The sequence below is a fragment of the Danio rerio genome, chromosome 18 (assembly GCF_049306965.1).
Source record: "Danio rerio strain Tuebingen ecotype United States chromosome 18, GRCz12tu, whole genome shotgun sequence".
NCBI classification, from domain to species: Eukaryota; Metazoa; Chordata; class Actinopteri; order Cypriniformes; family Danionidae; genus Danio; species Danio rerio.
Window position 1 is genome coordinate 40,693,994 of NC_133193.1, and position 10,727 is coordinate 40,704,720.

Sequence of the window (10,727 nt, forward strand, 5' to 3'; positions counted from 1 at the left end):
TTAACGGATCATTTCTTTTGCTTTTTGGTTTTATTTGCTTTTCATTTTATTAATATGGTTTAATTATATATATATATATATTTATTTATTTATTTTTTGAGCTCTGAAAAGTTATGTAAAATAAAAACTAATTGCAAAACAACACTATGAAACCATGGCCCATTTGCTCATGCTTATTGAGCAAGCTCATACACGACACACAAAGTGAAATCAATGAGGAGGCATGTGGATATAACACAAAATTTAAATTAAGTATTTTAGCATATCAAAGTCAAATTTATGCATATAAAAATATTTTCCCAACAACAAAATTGTGGCTAATAAAAATGCAGAGTGGCTGGTAATGTTTGGAAACTACTAGCCACAGTGGTCAGTGATCAAAAAAGTTAATGTCAAACCCTGAATATATTGTAAGCATGGCTAAGTCTCTCCATAATATCAAACCCTGAGAACTGTTGTGAAATCACATGAGGCGAGACCATGAGAATTGTCAGGCACTAAAAAAACTTTTTGATCTGAGAAGCTAGCTAGGAAACCAATTGTTCAACTAGGAAACCAGTTGTTAAAACTGTCTCAGGGCATACTCACACAATGTACAGTTGCCTTGAACCGAGCCGAAGCACGTTTGTACCCCCTCCTGTCTTCCCCGATGACCTGCACTCACATTACATTCGGGCCTGGGCACGATTACGTCATTAATGATACACTGTTCAGTAAGCGCTCTCGCTCAGCACAGTGGAAATTTTTTTAGTTATATCATTGTAGTCGTTTGGGATGCAGTGACACAGTCAAATATTTCACCGAACAGATCAGCCACTTTTGACGTTCATAAACAATCATAAAGTCCTCGTGCTGCAGGAATTGGGAGGTTTGCTGAAGGTGCAGCTGTTGTGCAGTGAGGGGTTTGGGTCTTTAATAAACTATGAAAGTTAGCATACATGGAACAGAAAGAATGATTAATAAATCCATTTGAAAAAGTCCCGTAAAAGTCATGTCTCATCTTCAGTTTTGGGCTCAGGTGCGTTTTGCAATAACACACAAGCGAACCATGCCAAAGCCTAAGTGAATTGTGCTCTGGCACACCTCTTACAACTGGGCCAGGGCCAGCCAAGTAAACCGTGCCTGAGCCCGATTCAGAGCACTCACACTTCTCAAACCATCCAGGAAACGGGCATGGGCATGGTTCGAATAGAATAGTGTGAGTACGCCCTCAATCACCCACCCTCAGCCCCTTTCTGACCATTACTTTACCTTCTTCACCAGAGCAGAGGTTTTTATGTCACTGTAATATTTCCCAATTTCACTTGTTTATGTTGATCAGGTTTTCGGCTTTAAAAAGATCTTTGCAAAATGCTCTACCCCAGAGCAAATGGTTCACACCTCAAACTCACTACCAGGCTGAGGTCTTTGTGAAGATTTTATTGTCTTGAATGTATGATTGTTCTGAGTTTAGTATTTAAGGAAAAGTTGCAAAGGTGTCATTGGGATCTTAAAAGCAAGATCCCCCTTTGCAGTGTGTGGGTTTCTGAGCTTTTTCACCAGAGACTTATATGCTCCAATGTACTTCATCCATTCCTAACTCTTGGATTTATCTTTGAGTAGTTGGTGTAGTCCATTTCTGAATTGTCTTTTTATTCTTTGATTCTGTAATTGGCATGAACTTTCATCTGGAAAATAAAGTGTTAAGTTTTGATTCGTTCTGAATTCTCCTAAAATCTTTTATATGCTGTAGAATATGTGGGAGCTGGTACTAACTTTATCTAAGTACATGATATCCAAATTAATCACACAACACTGTATGGAGCAGTTGGCACTTCAATGCTGAGACTATTTGATTTCTGGTTATCGTTGATTTAGCAAGTTGTATGGAAGTTACTAAATTAACTACACTTTTATCACGAGTAAGCAGGAGGCAACCAGACTAACTGGGTATTAGTTAACCCTGCATCCTCTGACTGACTATAGAATGTCGAGATCCTGTTCGTGAGAATGTACACAAATCCCAGAGCGTGACAACTCTGTGCGGCATTGGGTCCCTAATGAATGTATCACTGAAGAGTATGGAAAATTGAGTCATAAATGATGAATGTAATTCGTTCTTACACTCTAAAAAAAAATTCCGTAAAAAAACGGTAAAATGTACTGGCAGCTCATTACACAAATATTTTACCGTAAATTAAAAACGGAAAACTTCTGTTAATTGACAGTGTGTTCACATTAAAAAAACTACAAAATATCCGTTTTTTGACGGTTAAACTACTGTAAAATAACAAAACATTTTATAGTAATTTAAGGGTTTTCTATATAAAAAAACGGTTATTTTCTGTGTTTTAAGGGTATACCAACAGTAAAAAAGCGGAAATATTTTGTGTTTTAATAGTATACCTACTGTAAAAAAACAGACAGATTCTGTGTTTTAATAGTATACCTACTGTAAAAAAACAGACAGATTCTGTGTTTTAATAGTATACCTACTGTAAAAAAACAGATTCTGTGTTTTAATAGTATACCTACTGTAAAAAGAGGACTTTTTTGTTTTTTAATAGTATATATACACAGTGAAAAAATGAACAGATTCTTTGTTTTAATGGGATACCTACTGTAAAAAAAATATTATTTTACTAATTTAATGCTCTTCAAGCAGCATAGAAATGGCAGTTGGTAAGGATAAACATATACATATGGGAAATACACTATTAATGGTTTACCATAGTAAAAAAAAAACATTTATTCTATACTGTATGTGTAAAGAAGCAGTAAATAGTTTGTTAACTGTGAACTTACAATTAGTACAAAAACAACTTTGCAATTAAAACAGATTCTTTAATGAATACAAATCATTTGAATTCCAAATAGTTAGTTATACACACAATAAATACATATTGACATGTGAATCACACAGTGAGAGGTCTTGGCAAATAATCTCATAGCAAATTAGTTTTAAATGTTAGCTTTAAGATAATTGAGGACAAGTGGGCAAATTACAAGTACTTTACATTAAGAAACCAGGTTAAACTGCAAGATGGCAGGAAACAGACGATACAACTGGGTCTTCTTCCGCTCCAATACTGATACTTCAATGGCTGTAAAACAAAAACAAAAAAAACAAAAAAACATTACTAATGACATTTCACTTACAACTGGGGTGATTCCTTGCATGTCAATAGTTTACACAAATGGAAGTTTTATCATCATCTTCTTGTCTCACTCTTGTAATTTCAAGCCTGTCTGACTGACATACTTCCACAGAACAAAGTAGGAGAAATAGGAGCAACATTCTTTAAAATATAATATTTTGTGTTTTGCAGAGGAAACAAAGTCATACAGGTTTAAAATGTCAAGAGTGAGTAAATTATGAATTATCAATTATTCAGTTTTGGGTGAGAAATCACTTTAAGATTTTTCAAAATAAAGTGTAAGTACTTTTGACAATATTCGGAACAATAATGCAAGAGAGAAACAATAATATAAACAAACTATGCTGGTAACACTATAATAACTACAGGCTATGATTCATTTATGAAGCATTAGCAAATAGTGAATTCATTATCTGTTAAGCATTGACTCTAAATTAATAGATGTTAGCAGTCGGTAATAAATACAGCTGCAAAATTTGCTACAGCTACAGTTTAATAATTGTGTTATCAAACTTTAATGATTGATTTTACATTACTATTTATATATATAAAACTTCTTCCAGTTGTGGCCTAATCTGTGAGGATTATTTATGATTTATAAATCCTTATAAACGACAGTTAAAGGCTCAGTATCAAATGAACATTCTTATCTAAACAGTCTTATCTAAAAAATGTAATTACTGTAAATATGAAACCTTGCCGAATAGCTGGAGTGCCAAAATATAACATAAAACTGGATAAAACAACACTAAAATAATTTAATGATATTACGATGCAACATTTCAGTGTTATTTAGCTATGTTTTAACTGTACAGTAATTTTATTTTAGATAAGATTTATTTTTCATTTAATACAATAAAATGAATTTCATTTTTAGAATATAACTGAATCTTTAATTGTGATTTATAAGGGGATTTACAAAGCATAAACAATCCTCACTTTAGGCTACAAAACTGGATGAAGTTAACAAAAGCACTTATTAAAATAAATATTGTATATACTTTATATACTTATTTTTTTAACTTTATTTACAAATATAACTATTACAATTCATTCATGTATTTTTCTTCAGCTTAGTGTGTACTCACACTATGTATAGTTGCCTTAAACCAGGCCGAAGCACTCTTGTCTTCCCTCCCGTCTCCCCTGACGTCCCACACTCACATTGCATTCGAGCCTGAGCACTCTTACATCATCAATGATGCGCTATTTAGTTTAGGAAGTGCTCTCAGCACGGAGGAGAATTCTTTAGTTATATTGTTTTAGTCATTTGGGATGCAGTAACACGCTGTCAAATTTTTCGCCGAACAGATCAGCCACTTTTGATGTTAATAAACAATCATAAATTCCTTGTGCTGCAGGAATAGGAGGTTTGCTAAAGGCGCAGCTGTGGTGCAGTAAGGGGTTTGCGTTCATTGAACAGTAATAGTGATTAATTTATCCAAATCAAAGTCCCTTGCAAACTGTCATAGATTAAAGACACAAACCCCTCACTGCACAACAGCTGCACCTTTAGCAAACCTCCTAGTACCTGCAGCACGTTGACTTTGATTGTTTATGAGCATCAAAAGTGGCTGATCTGTTCGGCGAAATATTTGACTGCGTGTCACTGCATATTAAACAACTAAAACGATATAACAATATAAAGAAATCTCCACTGTGCTGAGTGAGAGCACTTGTTAAACTGAACAGTGCATTATTGATGATGTAAGCATGCTCAGGCTCGAATGAAATGTGAGTGCAGGTCGTCGGGGAGACAAGCACGCTTCCAGTTTCAAGGCAACTGTGCATAGCATGAGTACGCCCTTGGAAACACCCATACACACTTATTTACAAACACACTCATACACTACAGCCAATTTAGTTAATCAATTTCCCTATAGCTTATGTCTTTGGACTGTGGGGGAAACCTAAGCACCCGGAGCTCTACTTGCTGTGAGGCAACAGTGCTAGCCACTGTGCTGCCCAACTATTACTATATGCCTGAATAATAAGATATATAAATGTTAGTTTGAATAGTTTATTAACCATTTACTTACACATTCTGAATGATTAGAAAAAAAATACACCAACTATTCTTAAATCACTGGTTTGTAAATAATGCTATACTAAATTTAGTAATGAAAAATTAATCATTAACAAAATATAAAAACAAAATCATTAAGCACATTATAGATGTGCTTATAAGTCAAGATTACAGCATTTGCAGCTGTAGTTATAAACTGTATACCAAGGTCTATTAATGTAGAGTTAATGCTTAACAGAACTTTTTGCTAATGCTTAATAAATTAATCAATAGTGTTTAGTTATTATAAAGTATTACTGGTGTGCTTAATTACCTTTAAATCTTCCAAGGATTCTGAAAGTCTTTCTGGTCTGACAGGAATCGAAGGAGTTTAGATGGTATGTTTCTGCTTGGTGCTCTTTTTTCTGCTTTGGACCTACATTCTGGATAGTTACTCAGCATGCTCCTGTTGTAAATACAACAAACATGTATCAACTTACTTGTCTTATAAAAATGAAATAAACTTAAAAATGTAAAAACAGACCTTCATATAAACTCCAGAGTCAGGGCTGCTTCCTTAGGCTACATAATGTTTAGCACATAAGAGACTAAACATGTAGCTCACCACAATTAGGGGACAGCCCAATGATCTTGTTATTGTGACTGTGGACTCTTCTTCTGAAAAAAAGAAAAGTGAGTTGTGTGTTGGGTCTGGTACACGTCCACATGGAAAGAACCTATATAAACATATGGTTTAATATAGGTTTTGATTTAGGTTTTTGAAATATGTGACAAATATAAAATTGGCTGTTTTCCTATATTACATGTACATATATGGGTACATATATGCACACCTATATGTTAAATTATTAATATTATAAATAATATTATAAATATTATAATTATTATGTAAAATTATTCAAATACATGTCTGCTACATAATTTAAAAGAAATTAAAATATATATATTTACTTAATCAAATATTACAAGAAATAATTATAGTGCAAGAACAAAAATAAGGCAAAAAAAAAAAAACAATAAAGGAAAGAAAACAAAATTTAAAAAAATGACAAACCATTTTGTTTTACATTTCTTTCTTTTCCACTATCTTTATACAAGAAAGAATTGACCTTGAAAATGTTTCAGGAAAACGTGTAGACATCATAGCTTTCCATCTCCTCTCACTTATTTGCCATAGTTAAATTCCATAACATGCCAATAACATGTGATACAAAAGTCAAGTGGCACATACATAAGTTTTTCGCATTTTTTAAGTTAGTTCTTACCCAGAGAGCAAACCTACGTTAAATTAACATTGAATAAATGTTAAAACATCAATCAAACTATCATTGAAACAACGTTAAAAAGTCACCACTGATTTTTAGGCAGTTTTCCACCCTGAAATAATGGTAATTCTATGATGATAAATAGACAAAACTGTCCCAAAATCAGCATTTATTCAACCAAAATTAAATCTTTTTTTTTTTTTTTTTACAATGAACCCAACATTAAATAAAATGTTAAATCAACCACACTATCATACAATTAATATTGAAATTTAAATTTGATTTTTAGCCAGTTTTGCATCCTGAAATAATGTTATTACAATGACGCTAAATAGATTAAACGGTCACAAAATTAGCATGAAGGCCTGGCTCACCATCAAGATGCCCACATTGAAATTGTCTCTCTCATCATCAGGTGGCTAAGAGAGAAAAGAAAAGAAATTCAGCAGTGGACCAGTTATTTCCTTATCACTTTAAGCAGACATTACCAAAATAAAGAACTTGTAACATTTCAAATGATGCAAAAATAAATAATAATAATAAATAACTGCTTGGTTTATTTAACAGATTACAGTAGCAGCTTAAAAAACCCAGATAAAACACCCACATCAACCCAGTACTTTTTAGTTTGAATACATGTTAACAAAATTCTAAATTACTGAAGCAAAATGTGTTCATGTAAACACTTAGTAAAAATATAGGTACAAGAAATTGGTTTTGCCAAATAATAAAAATAAAAGCATCAATATAAAAAAAAAAAACCCTGACCATTTTACCTCTTAAGCTTGAAAGTTTACTGTCATCCCCTGTACTAAGTACAGATGGTCCAGCACAACTGCCCGAGTTCTGGAAGAGCAAACACATTCTTGGTAAAATGACAATAGATGCAATGCTAAATATAAATCATTTTTTATTTTTATTTTTTATATTATTTATAAAAATGCAGTACTGACCAGTCAGCATCAATTTTTACACCAACACACCTACAACAAAAATAACACTCATTCAGTTTGAAACATGCAACGTAGTCTACTTTTATACTTTACATACTTTTTGAATAATAAAAAAATGAAAACATTTAAAACCCCAGCTGTATTTTATTTCATTTGTCTATATCAATTCAAATTTAGTTTGGATTGAACGTAAGATTTAATATTTTTACTTAGATTGCTGTGAAAATGTACCTGTACCTTGTACTTATAACCAAAATTACAGAACCTGGAAGTCAACAAAGCAAAATATCAGTGAACCTTATATGTACAAAACACTTAAAACCAAACAGAAAAAACGCTGAACATTTTACCTCTTAAACTTCAAAGTTTACCGTCATCTCCTGTATAAGGTACAGAGGGTCCAGCACAACTGCCTGAGTTCTGAAAGAGCAAACACATTCTTGGTAAAATTACAATAGATGCAATGCTAAATATAAATCATTGTTTATTTTTTTGGTTAAAAAATGCAGTACTGACCAGTCAGCATCACTTTTTACACCAACACACCTACAACAAAAATAACACTCATTCAGTTTGAAACATGCAGCAGGTAGTCTACTTTTAAACTTTAAACTTTGTAAATAACAAAAAAATGAAAACATTTAAAATCCCAGGTGTATTTTATTTAATTTGTCCATATTAATTTAAATTCAGTTTGGATTGAATGTAAGATTTAAGATTTTAATTTAGATTGCTGTGAAAATGTACCTGTACCTTGTACTTATAACCAAAATGACAACATAAACATAAAGCAAATCTTATATCATATATCAGTGAACATTATATCTACAAAACACTCAAAATCAAACAGAAAAACCCTGAACATTTTACCTCTTAAACTTGAAAGTTTACTGTCATCTCCTGTATAAAGTACAGAAGGTCCAGCACAACTGCCTGAGTTCTGAAAGAGCAAACACATTCTTGGTAAAATGACAATAGATGCAATGCTAAATATAAATCATTATTGTTATGGTTAAAAATGCAGTACTAACCAGTCAGCATCAATTTTTACACCAACACACCTACAACAAAAATAACACTCATTCAGTTTGAGACAGTCTACATTTAGACTTCACAAACGTTGTGAATAATAAAAAAATTAAAACATTTAAAATCCCAGGTGTATTTTATTTCATTTGTCTGTATTAATTCAAATTCAGTTTGGATTGAATCTAAGAATTTACCTGTAACATGTACTTATAACCAAAATGAAAGAACCTGAAAGTCAACAAAGCAAAATATCAGTGAACCTTATATGTGCAAAAAAAACTTACTCAAAATCTACATAAAAAGATTTCATTTGCGATAACACCATGTGTAGTTCACTCTATTATCAAGGTTTCATTCAAATAAAACTCCTGATCTCCTAATAGTAAAGAAAGTATTATTTGCTATAATGAATCGAACTGACAATTAGTTTGAAGAACTTTAAGACTGTGGAAGAACAACTCATCTTTATATCTTCATATTAGCTGCCCTTGAGGTTCTTAAAAGTGAATAAATAAATATCATTGACAGTTCAACTCGTCAACTCGACTACAACAAACATTTAATTGTGTGCTTTAAGGTACACGTTGTAGGCTATTTGAGGTCGAAAACGCATGACAGTGTAAACACTATAAATACTTTTAAATGTCATACTGTATCACTCTGTTATCTCTGTACACACAAACACACGTCGCGAAATGCGGAAGTTTTTTGTTCGCTCCATTTGGCGAGCGTTATTAAATTCCATAACATTCTCATCAGTTCTTGCTTCTTATTTGCGTCTATTACCCCAGTTTGTCACGCGGGATGAATGAAATGTTCATGAGTTAAAGTGAAACTGCCAAACTGCAGTTAAAGTCAGGCATCCTGCTGATTTGATTCAGAAGGGCACTTGTTTGTCAGACGGCTCACCTGTCAGGTATACATCCGCGCTAAAATGTCAAAGTATGAAAGTCACCCATGAGCTGCAGCTCCCAACCCAACGTTGAGAATAGATTAACGGCGATATATTTTTTTTTATCGCGCGATAAGTCTCGCGTTAACGCAGCACATTAATGCTGATAACGGCCCACCACTAATAATAACTTAACGAGTGTGTATTTCCCCTCATACCGAGTTACAAATGCCTCCAATTCACGCGAGTCTAACTTATAACTTAACGTTACTTAAAAACCAGCAAAGCTGTTCCACTGAAACTCGGTCACACAGCCTTAATACGTCGGTCAAACTAAAGCTAACATTTGATAACGTCAGTAAAAATATGAAATTAGTTATTAATATGCAAACAAACACAGACGGTCAGGTGTTACGAGCGTTTGAAACACGTTGACGTTAGTGTTCATTAAAGGTAACGTATATCAACCAAACAGTGTCACAAACTTTGAATGCTATCCCTTGTTCAATGCACTGTACAAAGAAAACATTTATATTTCTATTAAATAATTAACATACCTTTCACACTCTCACAGACAAGCTGACGTTTACCGTTAATCCAGTCAGACTCACGCAGGTGCAGAGGGAGTGAGCGGGTGATTGGGACGTCACGTCACTTCCCGCGCACGGCAGTTTAGAAAAATACGGACAAACAACTGTAAATGAACAGATACCATATTTACTGATGAGGAAAACGCATAAAAAGATAAAAAAATCATTAGGTAAATGCTTGTTTAAATTACATTTAACCACTCATAGCTCTGTTTGATCTTAATGAAATAAAGTCTGATCTTATTAACAATATTAAACGTAATTCACTGCTGTACTTTCCATGGGCACTTCATACAAGACAAAATCATTTTAAATAACGATAAAAAGGTAATAAAGCAGTCTTTTAACTAAAATATTGTTATATGTTTTATTAATCGTACTCACCAGGGAAAAAACAGAGGAAGAAATATGTCCCGATGTCCATCAAACGCTGTCTGAGCTGCGATCCCCTTCCCACAATGCAATTCGAAAATGTATATAAACGGAAAAACACCCGTAATACGTGTATACGGAAAAAATCTGTTAAAATATACAGTCATTTAACTGTTATTTTACAGATTTTTTTTACAGTGTACAATAACAAATACAGTCTGAATTTAACGGTCACTTCAAGTTGGAGTCAGATTTAATTCGAAGCTGAAAAACAAATATGATTCTAATAAATAACAATTATTTTAAAAAGCACTAGAAAAGTCTTTCATGCATTTAACTTTCAATCATGCTGTTAGTTTCATCATTGGGCTAATAGAAGGACTTCTACAAAATAAATTAATAACAACGATATCACTGAGTGACAGCCGAAGTAAACAAATTTTCAAAATTAAAGTAATAAGCC

At 32.9% G+C, this 10,727-nt stretch overlaps 1 long non-coding RNA gene across 4 annotated transcripts; it reads right to left on the minus strand.

Moving 5' to 3' along the window:
* Positions 1–2,096: 2,096 nt before the first annotated feature.
* On the minus strand, positions 2,097–10,354 carry LOC110438606 (uncharacterized). 4 transcript variants are annotated; one of them, XR_012393956.1, is made up of 15 exons: positions 10,277–10,354; positions 9,860–9,996; positions 8,605–8,638; positions 8,413–8,442; positions 8,252–8,321; positions 7,898–7,927; positions 7,732–7,801; positions 7,613–7,646; positions 7,382–7,411; positions 7,205–7,274; positions 6,803–6,847; positions 5,687–5,820; positions 5,477–5,608; positions 2,511–3,083; positions 2,097–2,428 (listed from the first exon to the last, which is right to left on the minus strand). It is a non-coding gene; the product is annotated as an uncharacterized lncRNA (long non-coding RNA). The 4 variants fall into 4 exon arrangements; XR_012393953.1 differs by lacking the exons at positions 2,097–2,428; positions 8,605–8,638 and having other exon boundaries at positions 2,803–3,083; positions 7,619–7,646; XR_012393954.1 differs by lacking the exons at positions 2,097–2,428; positions 8,413–8,442 and having other exon boundaries at positions 2,803–3,083; positions 7,619–7,646.
* Between the last annotated feature and the right edge of the window lie 373 nt (positions 10,355–10,727).